The sequence below is a fragment of the Phyllobates terribilis genome, unplaced genomic scaffold, assembly GCF_046119375.1.
Source record: "Phyllobates terribilis strain yellow unplaced genomic scaffold, ASM4611937v1 Scaffold_180__1_contigs__length_3869351, whole genome shotgun sequence".
NCBI classification, from domain to species: domain Eukaryota; kingdom Metazoa; phylum Chordata; class Amphibia; order Anura; family Dendrobatidae; genus Phyllobates; species Phyllobates terribilis.
The window spans coordinates 3,093,255-3,117,235 of record NW_027362940.1 but is presented as its reverse complement, the minus strand read 5'-3'; positions in this window follow the sequence as shown (position 1 = coordinate 3,117,235).

Below are 23,981 nucleotides of genomic sequence, written 5' to 3'. Positions count from 1 at the left end.
AGCAGTGAAGGTTCCGCTGATAATGGCGGTCGGGTTCCGAATAGAATGTTCATGTCTGTTCTCATTGTAGTAACATCACGGAATATGCTAATTTCTTCTGACCACACCCGATGACTGAATAAAGGCGCCTCACCCACTTGTCTATGTCATCACTTTGTGGTGTCACAATGATCTAAGGGGATAAAAAAACGCTCCTGGCAGCTTTACAGTCATTCGTCCCTTCGTGTTAAAGGAGCAGGATGATAGAGCCGCACCATGCCAGCCAGAAGAAAAGAAAGTGGAGCCCTTCAAGATGATGAAGCAAGAAAGCAGACTGTGGAAGGCCATCCAGGACCAAGAGCATCATGAGGGCCTGGTAACGTATACTACACAACTGTTCTGTATATGCTCATGCCATGTAAACCTATGGTGGCCGATTCATCAAGGCTGGTGGATTTCTATACCAGCATTCATGAAGCGCCTATTGGAGGAACGTGCACCAAATTCATTAAAAAGACTAAACCTCTTAATGAACTTGACTCATCCTTAAAGGGGTTGTTCCCTTTCAATAAATGAATGTCCCTAGCTTCAGGTCATTTAATTAAAAAAAAGAGGTTCCACCATCTCAGAGCTGCAGCAGCTCAGTGCGCTCAGCTGGGCAGTCCGTCTGATTACATTTGTTGGCTGCGGCAGTATTGAGGTGATGTCAGTGCCATACACAATCCCAGGAATGGGTCAGGACAGCACAGTTTGATTCTTTATACCTGCAGCTAGGGTCATTCATTTATTGAAATATCCCCTTAAAGCTGACGTACTACACCTCAAGAAATGTACTCCAGTCAAAAGATGGAGTCAATTTCAGTCCTAATTTACACCACTTTTCCAGCCTAATTTGTAATAAGTTTTCAGGTAAAGCTAAGCCACAAGCGGTCCAGATAAGCTCTGTTCACTATTTAAGAAGTTAAAAGAGTGGGTGTAAAAAGGTCAGAGTATTTAAATGTAAGTTGCGCAGGAATTTACTGAGATTCAAACAGTTGTGCAACACATTTCCGGTGAAAACTGCTTGATGAAAAATGTTCCTTGAATAATATAACATTTCAGGTTAGTGGTAATAGATTTTATTATGGGACGTTGATCCAGGGAACTAGTCTGATTGCCATATGTGGAGTCGGGAAGGAATTTTTCCCCTAAAATGGGGCAATTAGCATCTGCCTCATGGGGTTTTTGCCTTCCTCTGGATCAACACATTAGCTTTTAGGTTGAACTTGATGGACTTGTGTCTTTCAACCTTAAAACTATGAAACTGTCCCTGTATTGAGGTTCAAGGATGAAGCCCAGGGTTCATTTGGAACCATCAGAAATGGTGTGTTTTGCGCCCAGTCTGTCCAAGGAAGCCTGTTTGAGCCAACGGCCTCAGAAATATCCTAACATTTCAGAAAGTAGCAATAGTTAGGGTGGATGAACCATTCTAGCCTTAAGTTTGCCCCTCCAGTCAGCATCTACTATGTAGATGCAATCAAGGCCATGTAATAAGTCTTTATCGCTGTACAGGGCTGTAAGAGTGAAGGCCAGAGTTCCTTTGGAACCTGTAGGATAGACTGGCTTTTGCCAAGTCTTTCCAAAGAAGCTTTTTTGAGCCATAGGCCTCAGACAGGTCCTAACAAGAAAGTGTCATTAGATAGGTTTTTCTTTAGTTAGGATTGATTCAACTACTCAAGCCTCAAGCGCACTCCTCTGGCCAGCAGCTACTCTGTAGATGCAACCCTGGGCCTATGGTAAGTATCTATCCCTGTACAGGGGTGTAATTATAAAAACCTGGGTTCCCTTGGGATCTGCAGAATGGAGTAGCTTGCGCCAAGTCTGTCCGAGGAAGTCTGTTTGAGCCAACAGCCTTAAACAGATCCCAGTATTTAGGAAAAAAAAAAGCTTCAGTTAGAGTTGAATCAACCACTATAGCCTCAAGCTCGCTCCTCCGGCCAGCAGCTACTCTGTAGATGCAGCCCTGGGCCTATGGTAAGTATCTATCCATGTATAGGCGTGTAATGGTAAAGGCCAGGGTTCCCTTGGGATCTGCAGAATGGAGTAGCTTGCGCCAAGTCTGTCCGAGAAAGCCTTTTTGAGCTGATGGATTTAAACAAATTTCAACATTTTTGAAAAAAGCATTAATCTATTTCAGTTAGAGTTAATTCAATTACTCTAGCATAAAGATCCTAATTCACTTTGTCTAAAGGAAGTTAGTTGGCAAATTTTTATTGCGTGAGCAATGAGGTTATGGAACTCTCTACCACATGAACTTGAAATACTTAATTTTCTAAAAAAAATTCAAGGAGGGCTTATGTGTGCCTTTCTTGAATAATATAAAATTGCAGGTTATCCGTACTAGATTTTGTTATGGGACGTTGATCCAGGGAACTAGTCTGATTGCCATATGTGGAGTCGGGAAGGAATTTTTCCTCTAATATGGGCCAATTAGCATCTGCCTCATGGGGTTTTTGCCTTCCTCTGGATCAACACATTAGCTTTTAGGTTGAACTTGATGGACGTGTGTCTTTCAACCTTAAAACTATGAAACTGTCCATGTATTGAGGTTCAAGGGTGAAGCCCAGGCTTCATTTGGAAACATCAGAAATGGTGTGTTTTGCGCCCAGTCTGTCCAAGGAAGCCTGTTTGAGCCAATGGCCTCAGAAATATCCTAACATTTAAGAAAGTAGCAATAGTTAGGGTTGGCTGAACCATTCTACCCTTAAGTTTGCCCCTCCAGTCAGCATCTACTATGTAGATGCAATCAAGGCCCTGTAATAAGTCTTTATCACTGTACAGGGCTGTAAGAGTGAAGGCCAGAGTTCCTTTGGAACCTGTAGGATAGACTGGGTTTTGCCAAGTCTTTCCAAAGAAGCTTTTTTGAGCCATAGGCCTCAGACAGGTCCTAACAAGAAAGTGTCATTAGATAGGTTTTTCTTTAGTTAGGATTGATTCAACTACTCAAGCCTCAAGCGCACTCCTCCGGCCAGCAGCTACTCTGTAGATGCAACCCTGGGCCTATGGTAAGTATCTATCCCTGTACAGGGGTGTAATGGTAAAAACCTGGGTTCCCTTGGGATCTGCAGAATGGAGTAGCTTGCGCCAAGTCTGTCCGAGGAAGTCTGTTTGAGCCAACAGCCTTAAACAGATCCCAGTATTTAGGAAAAAAAAGCTTTAGTTAGAGTTGAATCAACCACTATAGCCTCAAGCTCGCTCCTCCGGCCAGCAGCTACTATGTAGATGCAGCCCTGGGCCTATGGTAAGTATCTATCCCTGTACAGGGGTGTAATGGTAAAGGCCAGGGTTCCCTTGGGATCTGCAGAATGGAGTAGCTTGCGCCAAGTCTGTCCGAGAAAGCCTTTTTGAGCTGATGGATTTAAACAAATTTCAACATTTAGGAAAAAAGCATTAATCTATTTCAGTTAGAGTTAATTCAATTACTCTAGCATAAAGATCCTAATTCACTTTGTCTAAAGGAAGTTAGTTGGCAAATTTTTATTGTGTGAGCAATGAGGTTATGAAACTCTCTACCACATGAAATTGAAATACTTAATTTTCTAAAAAAAATTCAAGGAGGGCATGTGTGTGCCTTTCTTGAATAATATAAAATTGCAGGTTATCCGTACTAGATTTTGTTATGGGACGTTGATCCAGGGAACTAGTCTGATTGCCATATGTGGAGTCGGGAAGGAATTTTTCCCCTAATATGGGGCAATTAGCATCTGCCTCATGGGGTTTTTGCCTTCCTCTGGATCAACACATTAGCTTTTAGGTTGAACTTGATAGACTTGTGTCTTTCAACCTTAAAACTATGAAACGGTCCCTGTATAGAGGTTCAAGGGTGAAGCCCAGGGTTCATTTGGAAACATCAGAAATGGTGTGTTTTGCGCCCAGTCTGTCCAAGGAAGCCTGTTTGAGCCAACGGCCTCAGAAATATCTTAACATTTAAGAAAGTAGCAATAGTTAGGGTTGGCTGAACCATTCTAGCCTTAAGTTTGCCCCTCCAGTCAGCATCTACTATGTAGATGCAATCAAGGCCCTGTAATAAGTCTTTATCGCTGTACAGGGCTGTAAGAGTGAAGGCCAGAGTTCCTTTGGAACCTGTAGGATAGACTGGCTTTTGCCAAGTCTTTCCAAAAAAGCTATTTTGAGCCATAGGCCTCAGACAGGTCCTAACAAGAAAGTGGCATTAGATAGGTTTTTCTTTAGTTAGGATTGATTCAACTACTCAAGCCTCAAGCGCACTCCTCCGGCCAGCAGCTACTCTGTAGATGCAACTCTGGGCCTATGGTAAGTATCTATCCCTGTACAGGGGTGTAATGGTAAAAACCAGGGTTCCCTTGGGATCTGCAGAATGGAGTAGCTTGCGCCAAGTCTGTCCGAGGAAGTCTGTTTGAGCCAACAGCCTTAAACAGATCCCAGTATTTAGGAAAAAAAAGCTTTAGTTAGAGTTGAGTCAACCACTATAGCCTCAAGCTCGCTCCTCCGGCCAGCAGCTACTCTGTAGATGCAGCCCTGGGCCTATGGTAAGTATCTATCCCTGTACAGGGGTGTAATGGTAAAGGCCAGGGTTCCCTTGGGATCTGCAGAATGGAGTAGCTTGCGCCAAGTCTGTCCGAGAAAGCCTTTTTGAGCTGATGGATTTAAACAAATTTCAACATTTAGGAAAAAAGCATTAATCTATTTCAGTTAGAGTTAATTCAATTACTCTAGCATAAAGATCCTAATTCACTTTGTCTAAAGGAAGTTAGTTGGCAAATTTTTATTGTGTGAGCAATGAGGTTATGAAACTCTCTACCACATGAAATTGAAATACTTAATTTTCTAAAAAAAATTCAAGGAGGGCATGTGTGTGCCTTTCTTGAATAATATAAAATTGCAGGTTATCCGTACTAGATTTTGTTATGGGACGTTGATCCAGGGAACTAGTCTGATTGCCATATGTGGAGTCGGGAAGGAATTTTTCCCCTAATATGGGGCAATTAGCATCTGCCTCATGGGGTTTTTGCCTTCCTCTGGATCAACACATTAGCTTTTAGGTTGAACTTGATGGACTTGTGTCTTTCAACCTTAAAACTATGAAACGGTCCCTGTATAGAGGTTCAAGGGTGAAGCCCAGGGTTCATTTGGAAACATCAGAAATGGTGTGTTTTGCGCCAAGTCTGTCCAAGGAAGCCTGTTTGAGCCAACGGCCTCAGAAATATCCTAACATTTAAGAAAGTAGCAATAGTTAGGGTTGGCTGAACCATTCTAACCTTAAGTTTGCCCCTCCAGTCAGCATCTACTATGTAGATGCAATCAAGGCCCTGTAATAAGTCTTTATCACTGTACAGGGCTGTAAGAGTGAAGGTCAGATTTCCTTTGGAACCTGTAGGATAGACTGGCTTTTGCCAAGTTTTTCCAAAGAAGCTTTTTTGAGCCATAGGCCTCAGACAGGTCCTAACAAGAAAGTGTCATTAGATAGGTTTTTCTTTAGTTAGGATTGACTCAACTACTCAAGCCTCAAGCGCATTCCTCCGGCCAGCAGCTACTCTGTAGATGCAACCCTGAGCCTATGGTAAGTATCTATCCCTGTACAGGGGTGTAATGGTAAAAACCAGGGTTCCCTTGGGATCTGCAGAATGGAGTAGCTTGCGCCAAGTCTGTCCGAGGAAGTCTGTTTGAGCCAACAGCCTTAAACAGATCCCAGTATTTAGGAAAAAAAAGCTTTAGTTAGAGTTGAATCAACCACTATAGCCTCAAGCTCGCTCCTCCGGCCAGCAGCTACTCTGTAGATGCAACCCTGGGCCTATGGTAAGTATCTATCCCTGTACAGGGGTGTAATGGTAAAGGCCAGGGTTCCCTTGGGATCTGCAGAATGGAGTAGCTTGCGCCAAGTCTGTCCGAGGAAGCCTTTTTGAGCCAATGGCCTTAGACAGAACCCATCATTTAGTAATAAAAAAGCGTTAGTTAGAGTTATAGCCTCAAGCTCGCTCCTCTGGCCAGCAGCTACTCTGTAGATGCAACCCTGAGCATGTGGTAAGTCTCCATTCCTGTAAAGGGGTGTAATGGTAAAGATCAGGGTTCCTTTTGACCTGCTTATGCCAAGTCTGTCAAAGGAAGCCTTTTTGAGCTGATGGCTCTACACAGATCCTAATGTTTAGGAAAAAAGCTTATGTGTATTTCAGTTAGATTAAAAGTAAAGCCAACAAAAGAGAATTTAACTTTCCTCAAAAAATCAATTATTAATATAGCATTTACCTGCCCAGATCTCAGAACTAATGCACTATTAGGATGTAGCAATCCCATATAATTTTGTGTGCAGTTTTAATACTATGTAATCACCCCCCTCCATTAATTGGTAATATGTGAGTGGTTGTCGCATCAGTATTTTGCACCTGTATTGCTGTCATCGTTATTATATGGTATGATTAGTACTGAGACCTAGGCAGGTAAACACTGTTGCCCTTTTTTCCTGTGTTAATTCTTGAATTTTGGTGGGAATTTAAATTTGTCTTTGCTTTTAATGTTAGTGTAGGGACTCGCAAGTATGAGGACCCTTGACGCGGGTTGCGAGCTTGTGTATTTTGGCCAAAATATTTACTAATACCTCATATATATCATATATATTTTTTGCACGTTATTTTTATTCAGGGTGCAGCCAGACCCATAAATGTTGGCCTTGTAAACTAGGGTGTCTGTCTTCATGGGGTGTACTTAAAAAGTGCTGGGCAGCCCGCCTAATCTAATAGTTTGGGCTTCACTAATAGGCTGTAAGCCAGACATTGTGCACTACCTATGTGTGACCAGTGCCCTATACAAGGCTTATTTGTGTGCAGTTTTAATACTAAGCAATCACCCCCTCCATGAATTGGTAGGTTGTGAGTGGTTGTCTCATCAATATTTTGCACCTGTGTTGCTGACTTCTTCATTATATGGGTTTGCTGCATCCTTGTAATTATTGTTGCTGTATTTGCTGTGTTAATTCTTGAATTTTGGTGGGAACTTTAATTCCTTGTTTTTGTGACTTTGCTTTTAATGTTAGTGTAGGGACTCGCAAGTATGAGGACCCTTGAGCAGGTTGCGAGCTTGTATATTTTGGCCAAAATATCGACCAATACCTCATATATATCATATATATTTTTTACATGCTATTTTTATTCAGGGTGCAGCCAAGCCCATCTACAGGTGCATCTCACAAAATTAGAATATCACCAGAAAAGTTAATTTATTTCAGTTCTTCAATACAAAACGTGAAACTCATATATTATATAGAGCCATTACACACAGAGTGATCTATTTCACGTGTTTATTTCTGTTAATATTGATGATTATGGCTTACAGCCAATGAAAACTCAAAAGTCATTATTTCAATTAATTAGAATACCTTATAACAACAGCTTGAAAAATGTTTTCAAAATCCAAAATGTTATCCTACTGAAATGTATGTTCAATAAATGCCCTCAATACTTGGTCGGGAATCCTTTTACATCAATTACTGCATCAATGCGGCAATGTGGCATGGAGGGATCAGCCTGTGGCACTGCTGAGGGGTTATGGAAGCCCAGGTGGCTTTGATAGAAGCCTTCAGCTCGTCTGCATTGTTGGGTCTGGTGTCTCTCATTTTCCTCTTGACAATACCCCATAGATTCTTTATGGGGTTAAGGTCAGGTGAGTTTGCTGCCAATCAAGCACAGTGATACTGTTGTTTTAAACCAGGTATTAGTACTTTTGTCAGTGTGGACAGGGGCCAAGTCCTGCTGGAGAATGAAATTTCCATCTCCAAAAAGCTTGGCGTAGCTAAGGTTTTGTTTCAGGGGGCCGAAACTTCTGAGTGGGCCTCTAACCAGGTAACCCTGATTCCAACTATAGCGGCGCACCCAGATAGTTGATGTAGGAAAACCTCAGCAGATGACCACGCTGTTACTAAAAATAATCTCTATACAAAGACCAGCACTGATATTACCGCCATATGGTGACATATATTGATAGATGCCAGTCCTGCAAACATATAAGAGATCACAGCTCAGTTATATATAGTACCTTACAGCTGACGTTCTTTCTGATTAAATTGTTCACTTTTCCCGTCTTTTCCATCTGGCCCAGACCGACACGACAACTTCTCCAGCCAGGGCTCAGAGTCTCAGGTATGCAGAGATCACAACAAAGACACATTTGACTCCTTACATTTCAGGCACTGACCACATCTATCCCCAACCTGCACAAACTTCTCATCCTGCTGATACCCCAATACTGAGCCTCTGCTGCAAAATGTGTCCCTATTACTGCACCTACTGTGTGCCCTCTAGATGGTAAAACAAACCTCTAAAATAAAGTAATGCCGTGTGCAAGTGTCCTAGAAAACAGTGCCCACATTGTGCCCCCTAGAAAGTAATAGTGCCCCTTCGACAGTCACGATAACCTGAGTTCCCCTATAACAATAAGTGCCCACCTAAGATTTAATAATGTCCTGAGTCTCCCCCCATGTAGAGCTCCGCTCTAACCAGTATGATGTTCTCCTATTCACGATATAATTCCCCCTCACTGTATAGTACTCCCACAAAGTATACTGACCCCTTAGTAGCCCCCAAGCTGATGGCTCCAACACCCCACATTATCTCCCACACTGTATGATGGCCCCCACGCTGTTCAAAGAACCCACATTATCTCCCACACTGTATAAATAGCCTACATATAGTATAATGCACCAGATAGTCCTCAATATAGTATAATGCACTCCCCATAGTCCTTCGTATAGTATAATGCGCCCCTATAGGCAGAGTCTGTAGTAAAATGCTCCCCCCATTGACAGAGTCTGTAGTATAAAGCTCCCCCCCATAGGCAGAGTCTGTAGTATAATGCTCCCCCCCTCCTCATAGGCAGAGTCTGTGGTATAATGCCCCCCCATAGGCAGAGTCTGCAGTATAATGCCCCCCCCATAGGCAGAGTCTGTAGTATAATGCTCCCCCCTCCTCATAGGCAGAGTCTGTAGTATAATGCCCCCCCCTCCTCATAGGCAGAATCTGTAGTATAATGCCCCCCCCCCATCTCATAGGCAGAGTCTGTAGTGTAATGTGCCCCCCCTCCTCATAGGCAGAGTCTGTGGTATAATGCCCCCCCCATCTCATAGGCAGCGTCTGTAGTATAATGCCCCACCTATAGGCAGAGTCTGTAGTAAAATGCACCCCCCATAGGCAGAGTCTGTAGTATAATGCTCCCCCTCTTATAGGCAGAGTCTGTAGTACAATGTCCCCCCCATAGGCAGAGTCTGTAGTATAATGCTCCCCCCCTCCTTATAGGCAGAGTCTGTAGTATAATGCCCCCCCATAGGCAGAGTCTGCAGTATAATGCCCCCCCATAGGCAGAGTCTGTAGTATAATGCTCCCCCCTCCTCATAGTCAGAGTCTGTAGTATAATCCCCCCCCTCCTCATAGGCAGAATCTTTAGTATAATGCCCCCCCATCTCATAGGCAGAGTCTGTAGTATAATGTGCCCCCCCTCCTCATAGGCAAAGTCTGTGATATAATGCCCCCCCATCTCATAGGCAGCGTCTGTAGTATAATGCCCCACCTATAGGCAGAGTCTGTAGTAAAATGCACCCCCCATAGGCAGAGTCTGTAGTATAATGCTCCCCCTCTTATAGGCAGAGTCTGTAGTACAATGTCCCCCCATAGGCAGAGCCTGTAGTCTACTGCTCTCCCCTGCTCATAAACAGAGTCTGTAGTATAATGCCCCCCATAGGCAGAGTCTGTAGTAGAATGCCCCCCCATAGACAGAGGCTTTAGTATAATGCTCCCCCCCTCCCCATAGACAGTCTGTAGTATAATGCCCCCCCTCCCCATAGGCAGAGTCTTTAGTATAATGCCCCCCCTCTCTGTGGGCAGAGTCTTTAGGATAATGCTCCCCCATAGGCAGAGTCTGTAGTATAATGCACCTCCCCCTTCCCATAGGCAGAGTCTGTAATATAATGCCGCCCCCCACCCGGCAAAAAATAAATAAACAGTACTCATCTCTCCTCCTGGTTCCCTCGCTGCTCAGAGCACCCAGCACGCACACATCTTCAGCACAGCGGGCTGGGCGCCAAGTGATGATGTCAGAGACGTCAGTCACAGAAGGGACTAATGGGAGAGAGATCCGCGCTCCCTCTCTCATCAGTAAACTTGCGGCGGTGGCGGGCAGTGGGGCCCGATGCTGGCACCAGGGGCATGCTAGATACAGTTACACTGGCGTAGCCCTGGATGGGCCCCCTAAGAGCGAGGGGCCCGGGGCCACCGCCCCCTTTGCCCCCCTGGTAGCTTGATACTGTGGCAGAGGGAAGCATGAAGTGCTCTAAAATTTCCTGGTAGACGGCTGCGCTGACTTTGGTGTTGAAAAAACACAGTGGACCTACACCAGCAGATGACACGGCTCCCCAAACCATCACTGATTGTGGAAACTTCACACTAGACCTCAAGCAGCTTGGATTGTGGCCTCTCCACTCTTCTTCCAGACTCTGGGACCTTGATTTCAAATGAAAATTGGAACTCTGGACATCTGTCAAGTCAGCAGTCTTCACCATGATTGTCATGATTGTGGAGCCTACTAAAACAGACTAAGGGACCTTTTTAAATGCTTAGGAAGTCTTTGCAGGTGTTTTTTGTTAATTATTTTAATTTACTGAGTTAATGACTTTTGTGTTTTCATTGGCTATAAGCCATAATCATCAACATTAACAGAAATAAACAATTGAAATAGATCACTGTGTTTGTAATGACTCTATATATATATGAGGTTCACTTTTTGCATTGAAGAACTGAAATAAATTAACTTTTTGATGATATTCTAATTTTGTGAGATGCACCTATATGTTATGGCCTTGTAAATTAGAGTGTCTATCTTCATGGGGTGCACTTAAATAGTGCTGGGCAGCCCGTGTTCTTGCCTCAGCAGCGAATTTAGCTATCCAGGGAATCTAGTCACTTTATGTGTATATCAGTTCTGACATTATGTTGCTTGCATTTGAATCCTGTCTCTTTTTTATTGTTTGATAACGGCACTGTCTGCTAGTGATTTAATGTATTTGCTCTAGTTTCAATTTGCAATGCATTATGGGAAAGTTCCAAGAGCATTGTGAGACAGTTCTTGTTGCATTGTGGTCCTGTTCTTGTCACAGTTTGGGCAGCGACCATTATTTCCTCGTCTCTTCTGATGGAGAAGTTCCCTTATCACTCATCTTGTAAAGTGGCACAGAGCGGTAGTCGTGACTGAACGTCGGTCTGATTTCGCTCTGGCACTTTACAGACAATGGGTGTCCCAGTCCCAGTGTGCTCTAGGGTGTGGGGTGCAGCACACTCTCTTGTAGGCCGCAGGCCTCCACTGCCTTCAGGCTTCTGTCCTCAGAAGCCGCCGCACACAATTTAGGGGACACAAAGTTCTTTGTAACAGTCAAACATATATTTGACAGTTCAAGTTCATCAGGTGGGTACAGATGGGATAAGGCACAGCAATTCACATTATCCTCCTTCTTAGCATAACTCCTCTTCAGCCCTGTTGCTAGCTCATCCTGTATTTCTCGTCCACCTCTGCAGTGCACCCGGGACTGGCCTTCAACTTCCATCTATGCAGGTCCCTGTCCATCTTCCTTTGTACTTCAGAGCACACAAAGTGTCCGGCAGCTCCTATGCCAGACCTTAGGCTCTGGACGTGACTGGAGCGACTGCTCTGGATCCCAGTAATGCCTCCCACTGCCTGGAACATTGAGTACTATATACAGTGGGTACGGAAAGCATTCAGACCCCTTTACATCTTTCACTCTTTGTTTCATTGCAGCCATTTGGTAAATTCTAAAAAGTTCTTTTTTTTTTCTCATTAAAGTACACTGTGCACCCCATCTTGACTGAAAAAAAAACAGAAATGTAGAAATTTTTGCAAATTTATTAAAAAAGGAAAACTGAAATATCACATGGTCATAAGTATTCAGACCCTTTGCTCATATTTAAGTCACATGCTGTCCATTTCTTGTGATCCTCCTTGAGATGGTTCTACTCTTTCATTGGAGTCCAGCTGTGTTTAATTAAACTGATAGGACTTGATTTGGAAAGGCACATGACGCGCCCCTGGGCCTGAGTCGCGCAGCGTTGCGCACGCGGGAGCCTACCCGGAGCCGGATCAGATGGGGGTAGTAGTCTCGTGGCGGTGACCCGGTCCGTGCCTAGGGAGTCAGACTAAGTGGCAGTCTATTAGCAGTAGATGGTGGATGACTACGCCACCCGTTGAATGCAGCTATGGAGCTTCCGCTGCAGGGCAGACCGCTGAGGCCGGTGGAAGGATGGTGGAGCGTGGATGGTATAACCCCCAACGGGAGGGGTATGGCCTCAGGGCAGCCGACGTGGATGATGGGGGTAGCAGGAACCACTCAGAGACGATGCGGTGTAGTTCAGGGTCTTTACTGGTGACAAAGATAGACCCTCCCGGAGTACTTGCTAGCGATCGGGGCCTGGTCAGTCCTTGAGCAGATGGGATCTCCCCTGGCCAGGCGGAGTTGTAGGCCTTCCCAACTAACTGTACTCTTCTGGCTACCTTGCTAGAGGCGGGTAAAAGTAGCCCACGTCCCTGAGTGTACCGTGTGGTGCTCACCCGTATGGCCGGTGACTCGGGGCCTTCTAATGGCTTCCGCTCCACGATGGCGGTGCTGGTCCCATGCGTGTGACCGTGCCTTCGGGTTTCTTGGCCAGAGGACCTGAAATCCCCTGCCTGACGGATTCTGCTGCTGGGTAGGAGTTAGTCCCCACAGCCTCGGACTCCGGGTCCGGTAAGAAATCTTCTCAGTCAGGGCGAGCTCTGCAGCTGCCAGCCCCTGACTCCTTGTAACACTGTTCCACAGAGCTCCTGATGTTCTGTTCCTATATTTGCTTCTTTTCTCTGTCTCTACTCCTGGCATGGCCCAGGAGCTGGGCCCAGCCGGAGCCACAGCTCCCTGTCAGCCCTCCTGGCTGAACTCTCCCTCTCAACTCCCTAACCCTGCCTCAGCCCCAGGTTTAAATAGGGGAAGTCCTTCCCCTCCCAGGACTGGGCAGGAGGTGTGGCATGCATAGGATTCCTGACCAAGAGACCTCCCACCTGCTCTCAGACATAACATTGCTGTTACTGTGGAAACCAGACCCCTGGGGTGCCACATTCCCCCCTAGTGAAATTTAGTACTCCGGGACTAAACATATTTTTAGAAAAACATAACAAGGTATAAACAATAATAATACAATAAGAAAACCACATAAAGATGGTCACGGCGTGTCCGCAACCGGGTGCAGTTTTTGAAGAAAAGCAAGGTGTCCATTTCACCAAAACAGGGAGACGTAACCAGGTAGGGGTCTGTCCTGCCCCGAGTCCTTAACAGTCTTTTAGTCCGTCCTGGGTTACACTTCAACTATGTACAAAGGATTCCCGGTAAATCCACCATTACTCCTATAAATTACTAGAAACACATAATTATTTACAGGATATGGCCGCTCTCAGTCCTCGGCCAGTGGGGATAAGGATTGGCTGCTCACAGTCCTCAGCCTGGTAAGGGATAGGGGATGGCTGCTCACAGTCCTCAGCCTGGTAAGGGATAGGGACACACGGGGAACAATTCACTAATCCCAACGGGGACCATATTTTAATTAGCAACAGTTCTCATACCCTGACGGGTAACTATATACAGTTCTTTGTTTATGCTACTTCCCTTCAGTAGCGGTGTCCTCTTTGTGCTCCCTCCTGAGGGTAGTCCTCAGACCCGTCCGGGTCCTCTTGGCTTTCCTCGTATTGGTAGCACTGCAGCTCCTCCTCGGTTAGCCGGGCTAGTATCTCTGCGACAGTCCTCCTCCCAGGTGGCAAGGACTTTACCTCCCTTTGGGCTGCCCCGGTTAATTGGGCCACCAGGATGCTCACTTTTTGCTCTTCTGTGAGGGGGTACACCTGGAAGAGGCTATCCAGCTTTTCTCTAAAGTCCTGCAGGGTATGTGACTCCCCTGAGTACTGGGGTAGCCAGGCTGCCCCCGGGATATAGGGCATGGTGAAAGACATGACCGCAACAGCGGTGGCGCTGGCGGGGGTTGCAGCGGTGAAGCTCTCCTCCGTATCCGACATCCTTCTCCCCTCTAGTGGACCGTGGCCTACCTTGCGATGATCCTCTTCCATAGGCCGCGGCTCCGCAGTGGATCGTCAGGGTTGAGGACCTTCCGTCGCGCTCCTGTGACGTCGGCGTCTGCTGGGCTCCTTCCAGGACCTTACGCAACGTCCGGACGTGAGGCGGGGCTTCAGTTCTCGCGCGCTTTCGGAGTCCACGCCCCTCTTCTTCCCGCGCGGCGTCCTCAAGATGGCGTCCAACGGTGGGAAAACTCCACGGATGGCGGGAAGAAGGCCGAAGATGGCGCCGGATGGCGGGAAAACTCCACCGATGGCGGGAAGAAAGCGGAAGATGGCGCCGGATGGCGGGAATCTTCACCACAGGTAAGTTTGAACAGTCTTTTTCAGGCACGCAGTACCCGGTGGTTGCGGGCACGAAATCCTGCCGACTACGCCAAAAGTAGACGCGCCCCTGGGCCTGAGTCGCGCAGCGTTGCGCACGCGGGAGCCTACCCGGAGCCGGATCAGATGGGGGTAGTAGTCTCGTGGCGGTGACCCGGTCCGTGCCCAGGGAGTCAGACTAAGTGGCAGTCTATTAGCAGTAGATGGTGGATGACTACGCCACCCGTTGAATGCAGCTATGGAGCTGCCGCTGCAGGGCAGACCGCTGAGGCCGGTGGAAGGATGGTGCAGCGTGGATGGTATAACCCCCAACGGGAGGGGTATGGCCTCAGGGCAGCCGACGTGGATGATGGGGGTAGCAGGAACCACTCAGAGACGATGCGGTGTAGTTCAGGGTCTTTACTGGTGACAAAGATAGACCCTCCCGGAGTACTTGCTAGCGATCGGGGCCTGGCCAGTCCTTGAGCAGATGGGATCTCCCCTGGCCAGGCGGAGTTGTAGGCCTTCCCAACTAACTGTACTCTTCTGGCTACCTTGCTAGAGGCGGGTAAAAGTAGCCCACGTCCCTGAGTGTACCGTGTGGTGCTCACCCGTATGGCCGGTGACTCGGGGCCTTCTAATGGCTTCCGCTCCACGATGGCGGTGCTGGTCCCATGCGTGTGACCGTGCCTTCGGGTTTCTTGGCCAGAGGACCTGAAATCCCCTGCCTGACGGATTCTGCTGCTGGGTAGGAGTTAGTCCCCACAGCCTCGGACTCCGGGTCCGGTAAGAAATCTTCTCAGTCAGGGCGAGCTCTGCAGCTGCCAGCCCCTGACTCCTTGTAACACTGCTCCACAGAGCTCCTGATGTTCTGTTCCTATATTTGCTTCTTTTCTCTGTCTCTACTCCTGGCATGGCCCAGGAGCTGGGCCCAGCCGGAGCCACAGCTCCCTGTCAGCCCTCCTGGCTGAACTCTCCCTCTCAACTCCCTAACCCTGCCTCAGCCCCAGGTTTAAATAGGGGAAGTCCTTCCCCTCCCAGGACTGGGCAGGAGGTGTGGCATGCATAGGATTCCTGACCAAGAGACCTCCCACCTGCTCTCAGACATAACATTGCTGTTACTGTGGAAACCAGACCCCTGGGGTGCCACACACACACCTGTCTATATAAGACCTCACAGCTCACAGTGCATGTCAGACCAAATGAGAATCATGAGCTCAAAGGAACTGCCTGTTACGATGTTAGTAGATACCCTGAAGTCCAATGGCGTGGGCCAAAAGCAGAGACTGAGACAAGAGTAGTGTGAAAGTCTATTTTAAACTCAAGTGCAAAAGATCACAGCAAACAGTTTATGAAGGTAAGTTCATTCCAAACAATACTTCTTAGAACCTAATCTGTAAGGCACGGCCTTCATTACTATTAGGGTATGTAAACGTTAACGATAGTCCAAGTTTACTTAGGTACAGTAATATGCAAACAGAAATAAGGATAGTAAGCAGACGTAGGTATTCCTCAGTTGATTGTGGACTCACGTAGTGCAGAAGAGAAGACAAACTGGAATATGGATCTGGATATTGAAGAATGCAGGAGGTGCAGCGGAGGAAACAGCGATGTCTTAAGCAGAGCTGGAGCCGGGTATTTAAACACAGAGCAAGATGGTGACTATACCAGAGGTGTAGAGATCCAGGAGAAGTTTTCTTCAGGAAGACAAAAGTTCAGAGATCCCAGCGTGAGTGAACAACAGCCAGTGGTTCCTTTCAGCAGAAGTCCCCTTAGCAGAGGATTCAGGCAGCAATCCTTTCAGCGGATGACTAGGAGTAAACACAAGGTCAGCAAGACTCTATTCAGAGGGCTAGCACAGGTGAGTAGAAAGCTAAAAGCACACAATACTCAGGCAAGGCATGATTGCAACACATGCAGTTTAAGTAGGTCCACAGGCAGGAAACACATGACCCCAGTGAGGCAATGGAAGCCATCTTGGCTAAGGGAAAAACTACTGGCAAAGTAAAATTAAACCTGGCATCCTGACACTGCCCAAGGAGCTTAGAGACAGAATTGTGGCAAGGCACAGATCTGGCCAAGTTTACAAAAGAATTTCTGCATTAGTCAAGGGTCCTAAGAACACAGTGGCCTCCATAATCCTTAAGTGGAAGAAGTTTGGGACCACCAGAAGTCTTCCTAGACCTGGCCGTCCAGCTAAACTGAGCAATCGTGGGAGAAGAGCCTTGGTGAGAGAGGTAAAGATGAACCCCAAGATCACTGTGGCTCAGCTCCAAAGATGCAGTAGGGAGATGGGAGAAAGTTGCATAAAGTCAACTATCACTGCAGCCCTCCACAAGTCGAGCCTTTATGGCAGAGTGGCCCAACGGAAGCCTCTCCTCAGTGCAAGACATATGAAAGCCTGCACAGAGTTTGCTTAAAAACACATGAAGGACTCCCAGTCTATGAGAAATAAGATTCTTTGGTCTGATGAGACTAAGATAGAACTTTTTGGTGATAATTCTAAGGGGTATGTGTGGAAAAAACCAGGCACTGCTCATCACCTGCCCAATACAATCCCAACAGTGAAACATGGTGGTGGCAGCATCATGGGGGTGTTTTTCAGCTGCAGGGACAGGACGACTGGTTGGAATTGAAAGAAACATGAATGCGGCCAAGTACACAGATATCCTGGATGAAAACCTCTTCCAGAGTGCTCTGGACCTCAGACTTGGCCGAAGGTTCACCTTCCAACAAGACAATGACCCTAAGCACACAGTTAAAATAACAAAGGAGTGGCTTCAGAACAACTCTGTGACCATTCTAGACTGGCCCAGCCAGAGCCCTGACCTAAACCCAATTGAACATCTCTGGAGAGACCTGAAAATGGCTGTCCACCAACGTTCACCATCCAACCTGACAGAACTGGAGAGGATCTGCAAGGAAGAATGGCAGAGGAACCCCAAATCCAGGTGTGAAAAACTTGTTGCATCATTCCCAAGAAGACTCATGGATGCACTAGCTCAAAAGGGGGCTTCTACTCAATACTGGTCATTTGGTCTGACATGCACTGTGAGCTGTGAGGTCTTATATAGACAGGTGTGTGCCTTTCCAAATCAAGTCCTATCAGTTTAATTAAACACAGCTGGACTCCAATGAAAGAGTAGAACCATCTCAAGGAGGATCACAAGGAAATGGACAGCATGTGACTTAAATATGAGCAAAGGGTCTGAATACTTATGACCATGTGATATTTCAGTTTTCCTTTTTTAATAAATTTGCAAAAATTTCTACATTTCTGTTTTTTTCAGTCAACATGGGGTGCAGAGTGTACTTTAATGAGAAAAAAAATGAACTTTTTAGAATTTACCAAATGGCTGCAATGAAACAAAGAGTGAAAAATTTAAAGGGGTCTGAATGCTTTCCGTACCCACTGTACTTCAATAAAACTCACCCTATAGATACCCTAGCCTGAACCTGCATGTCAACGGAGATGGGCATCCTACATATAGATGACAATGGCACCCTTGCTGAACGGCAGCTGCCCCTAGACCCTAAAAGTCCCTTATTCGTATTTACATAGACCAAAGATCTGACAGTCTACCAGAAACTGGTACAGATATCACATCAAACAATCAATCCTCAGTGTGTACTAAATGATTAAAGTGACAACAGTGAATAAAGTGACAATGTGCAAATTTATAAAAACACCCAAGAACGTTCCTAATATCTTTGGACCTCCAAGCCAAAGGATACATTCGGGCATCCAAACAAAGGCTACAATCAGCCCTGTTCAACACCCTAGATGCTGATTACCTGCCTTATAGTGGAGGGTGACACCCTAGTTAATGTTGACACTGTGGCGCCCCCGCTCCACGGCGGCTATCCCTGGATAACCCTAGCCAGCCCTGGAATTAATCACCCATAGAGGTATCAATGACATAAATGATCACAAGACTAAACAATAAAAGGAACTTATCTTGATAAAGTGCAATACTGATGCGGATCATCTTTATGCCGCATGTCCCGATTTTAAAGAGATTTAATAAAATTTGCATTTTAGGGTTTATGTTATACTTATGTCTTATGGTATCCTAAGCTTATCTTATGCTATTGTGACACCCCAGGGGTCTGGTTGCCACAGTGATAGAGATATTACGTCTGAGAGCAGGTGGGAGGTCCTTTGGTCAGGGATCCTGTGCATGCCACACCTCCTGCCCAGTCTTGGGAGGGGAAGGACTTCCCCTATATAAACCCGGGGCTGAGGCAGAGTTAGTGAGAAAGAAGACAGAACAAGAGTAGAGAAGAAAAGCAGCATAGCAAGAAACATCAGGAGCTCTGTGGGGAGCAGTGTTACAACGAGTCAGGGGCTGGCAGCTACAGAGCTCGCCCTGACTGAGAAGATTTCTTACCGGACCCGGAGTCCGAGGCTGTGGGGACTAACTCCTACCCAGCAGCAGAAACCGTCCGGCAGAGGATTTCAGGTCCTCTGGCCCAGAAGCCCGAAGGCACGGTCACACGCGTGGGACCAGCACCGCCATCGTGGAGCGGAAGCCATTAGAAGGCCCCGAGTCACCGGCCATACGGGTGAGCACCACACGGTACACTCAGGGACGTGGGCTACTTATTCCCGCCTCTAGCAAGGTAGCCAAAAGAGTACAGTTAGTTGGGAAGGCCTACAACTCCGCCTGGCCAGGGGAGATCCCATCTGCTCAAGGACTGACCAGGCCCCTATCACTAGCAAGTACTCCGGGAGGGTCTATCTTTGTCACCAGTAAAGACCCTGAACTACACCGCACCGTCTCTGAGTGGTTCCTGCTACCCCCATCATCCACGTCGGCTGCCCTGAGGCCATACCCCTCCCGTTGGGGGTTATACCATCCACGCTGCACCATCCTTCCACCGGCCTCAGCGGTCTGCCCTGCAGCGGCAGCTCCATAGCTGCATTCAACGGGTGGCGTAGTCACCAACCATCTACTGCTAGTACATCGCCGCTCGGTTTGACTCCCTGGGCACGGACCGGGTCGCCGCCACGAGACTACAACCCTCAAGAGATCCGGCTCCGGGTAAGCTCCCGCGTGCGCAACGCAGCGCGACACAGGCCCAGGGGCGCGTCAACTTTGGCGTAGTCGGCAGGATCTCGTGCCCGCAACCACCGGGTACTGCGTGCCTGAAAAGCAAAGACTGTTCAAACTTACCAGTGGTGAAGATTCCCGATATCCGTGGAGGTTTCCCGCCATCCGGCGCCATCTTCTACCTTCTTCCCGCCATCCGCGAAGTTTTCCCGCCATCCGGCGCCATCTTCGACCTTCTTCCCGTGATCCGTGGAGTTTTCCCGCCATTGGACGCCATCTTGAGGACGCCGCGCGGGAAGAAGAGGGGCGTGGACTCCGAAAGCGCGCGAGAACTGAAGCCCCGCCTCACGTCCGGACGTTGCGTAAGGTCCTGGAAGGAGCCCAGCAGACGCCGACGTCACCGGAGCGCGACAGAAGGTCCTCAACCCTGACGATCCACTGCGGAGCCGCGGCCTACGGAACAGGATCATCGCAAGGTAGGCCACGGTCCACTAGGGGGGAGGAAGATGTCGGATACGGAGGAGAGCTTCACTGCCTCAACCCCCGCCAGCGCCACCGCTGCTGCAGTTATGCCCTTCACCATGCCCTATATCCCGGGAGCAGCTTGGCTACCCCAGTACTCAGGGGAGTCACATACCCTGCATGACTTTAGAGAAAAGCTGGATAGCCTCTTCCAGGTGTACCCCCTCACAGAAGAGCAAAAAGTGAGCATCCTGGTGGCCCAACTAACTGGGGCAGCCAAAAGGGAAGTAAAATCCTGGCCACCTGGGAGGAAGACTGTCGCAGGGATACTAACCCGGCTGAAGGACACCTTTGATACCCGCACCTCAGCCGAGATTAAGCTTAGATTCTACGGGTGCAAGCAGCGAGCGCATGAGAGTATAAGGGACTATGCACTAAACCTACAAGAGGCCCTGAGGGCCATAAAGCAGACCGACCCTGATGGGGTGGGAAACGAGGACAGGCTGTTGACTGAACAATTTATAGAGGGTTTATATTGCAATGCCCACCGAACCCAGTTGCGGGCAATGGCCTTACAGGATCCCCATCTGGACTTTGCACAGTTCAAGGACAGAGCCATCCGGGTGCTCCGAGAACCGGCACCGGGTGGCGTTGTGACCCACAGGCGCCCAGCTATCACTTACCACCAGGAGGCGGCGCCCTTGTCGGCAGGGCCTGTGGGAGCTGATGCGCAGGCTTTGGACAATGACCCGGCTCCAGACCTACGCCATCAGGTCCAAGAGCTAGCTAAGAGCGTTGCTGCGCTAACCCGAACTGTGCAGTCTTTACAGGTTTTCACCCCAGGGAAGATCCAGCTGGCATCCGGACCGGAGGACATCCCGTGGCGTCGACCAAGGAGGACCCCACCGGCCAGAGGAAGACCCAGTGACCGATACAGCGAGGACGGACGACCCATCTGCCGCCGCTGCAATCAATCCGGACATATGGAAAGGTACTGTTCTTTAAACGGGCACAACCTGGGGTAGAGGGCCAACCCCCAGGAAAAAGATCACCAGGCCCATCGAACTGGCGCGACAGATATGTGGGAGGACGTCCAGTCTTGCCTGTGGTACTGGATGGCATTCCCATGAGTGCCCTACTGGACACCGGGTCACAGGTCACCACCATCCCGTACGTGCTCTTTAAGCAGTACTGGAATGACTCGGATATTACCCGCTACCCTGACGACGACTTGAGTATCATCGCCAGCAATGGCCAGCCCGTGCCACAGATCGGATTTAAAGAGGTGACCATCAAAATCAGTAGAGTCGAACTGGCAGCACAGGGACTGATCATTGTAGACATTGACAAACATGAGAGCCACCCAAAAATAACTCTAGGAACTAATGTAATTGAAAATTGTCTTGCAGAGGTGATTTTCCTTCTACAGCAGGTTGCCAAGAACGCCAGCTCCGGCGAGCAGCGAGTGCTCCAGAAAGAGATCCGGGCACTGATGCGACGGCAACAGGTGGAACTCTCCGGCGGTGAGATTGGTAGCGTAAGAATGTGTGACCCTTTCCCTATTGCCATGCCCCCAAAAAGTGAAATGATGATTTGGTGCCGGGCAGCTATTGGTCTGAGAGGTAGAGATTACCAGGCAATGGTAGAACCAGTTTACTCAGACAGTAGGCCCACCATTTTGACAGCACGGGGGGTGGTCAATGTACGCCATGGGAGGGTGCCCGTTCGCATAATCAATATCGGGGAGAGGGAAGTGTACCTGCCCCGGTATGCCACGCTAGCAAAATTATATACCATCAACCAAAACTCTATACAGTCTGTGGAACCCTTGCCTCCATCTCACCCGGAGGAAGGTAACGGCTCTAAGAAAGTAATGGAGGATTGGTGTCAGCAACTACACTTGGGAACTGACTCCACTCCCTCCCACCAGAAACAGGGAGTCTACCGGGTGGTTCAAGAGTATGAGAGAGTGTTTAGTAAACACCCGTTAGACTTCGGGCGAGTCAAGGGGGTAGAACACCGCATCCCCACGGGAGATCATCCTCCCATAAAAGAGAGGTATCGACCCGTACCCCCTGCACATTACCAGCACGCCAAGGGGATGCTTAGAGACATGAAGGAGGCTGGGGTAATCCGGGATAGCTGTAGCCCCTGGGCAGCCCCGCTAGTTTTAGTCAAAAAGAAAGACAACACCATGAGGATGTGTGTAGATTACCGGAAAATCAACCGTATCACACACAAGGATGCGTACCCCTTACCAAGGATAGAGGAGTCATTGGCTGCTTTAAGGTCTGCTAACTTCTTCTCTACCTTGGATCTCACTAGCGGGTACTGGCAGGTTCCTGTAGCAGAGGCGGACCGGGAGAAGACCGCATTCACCACCCCGATGGGACTTAGCGAGTTCACCTGCATGCCGTTCGGACTCTGCAACGCCCCAGGAACCTTCCAACGATTAATGGAGTGCTGTCTGGGCCACAGAAACTTCGAGACGGTCCTGTTGTACCTGGACTATGTCATCGTATACTCCAAAACTTATGAGGACCACCTGAAACACCTGGCGGAGGTGTTCGAAGCTCTGGCGAGTTACGGCCTAAAGGTGAAACCCTCCAAGTGTCACCTTCTGAAACCAAAGGTGCAGTACCTGGGACACGTGGTGAGCGCTGACGGAGTGGCTCCCGACCCCGATAAGATCACCGCAATTAAGGGATGGCCAAGCCCCTCCAGCGTAAAAGAAGTGCGGCAGTTCCTCGGGTTGGTAGGCTACTACCGAAGGTTCATTCCCGGTTTCACCAAAAAGGCAGCGCCTATGCAGGACCTCCTGATAGGCCAGTCCCGGAAGGCCAAGAACCAGAAGCCGCCCTTCAAATGGGAAGAGCTAGAAGAAGAGTCCTTCCGCCAGCTGAAGATGGCCCTCACGGGGGATGAAATCTTGGCGTACCCGGATTATAGCCAGCCCTTCATCCTCTACACCGACGCCAGTAACATCGGGCTAGGAGCCGTACTGTCCCAGATCCAGCAGGGGAAAGAACGAGTAATCGCCTACGCCAGCCGAAAACTGCGACCCACCGAAAGGAACCCCGAGAATTATAGCTCATTTAAGCTAGAGTTCCTGGCCGTGGTATGGGCAGTCACTGAGCGCTTTAAGCATTACCTTGCTTCTTCCCGGTTCACCGTGTACACGGATAACAACCCGTTGACACACCTGGACACGGCAAGACTCGGTGCCCTGGAGCAGAGGTGGATGGCCCGTCTGTCCAACTACGAGTTCATAATCAAATACCAGGCAGGGCGCTCCAATACTAACGCGGACGCCCTGTCCAGGATGCCCAACCTGCCGGACGAAGGAGAAGATCCGGAGGGACTGGAAGAGATTGAACTCCCTGTGTTCCACCGTCATGGGACTATCCAGTATTCCCACCGGGTAAGGAGTAAGCAGGCTGCTACGTTGAACCCCTTACCTCACTACAACTGGGCGGAAACGCAAGACAGCGACCCTGCCGTCCGACTGGTGAAGGAGATGCTGACTCGGCCGGAGGCTCGCCTTGAACCAGACGCTCCGGAGGAAGCCAAACAACTATGGGCAGAGAAGAGTCGACTGTTCCTTTACAAAGGGAAGTTGTGCCGCAGAATGGTTAACTCCCGGACGCATGAATTACTCTGGCAAGTAGTGGTGCCACGAAGAGACGCAGCCATGGTGATGGAGGCATACCACGACGGAGCTGGACACTTCGGGTGGAAGAAGCTGGAGTTCCTGCTGCGCGAGCGATTCCACTGGGTAGGCATGAGGGGAACCATTGAGAAGTGGTGCAGAGACTGTGGCCCGTGCAACCTGAGAAGGAAGGACCGCGCCAGCCAGAAGACTCCCCTGCAGTCCATCGTCACCCGGCAACCGTTGGAACTGGTAGCCTTGGATCATGTAAAACTGACCCCAAGCAGAAGTGGCTACGTCTACGCGTTAACCATCGTGGATCATTACTCCCGGTTTCTGGTTGTCGTCCCCGTCAAGGACTTAACGGCTCAAAC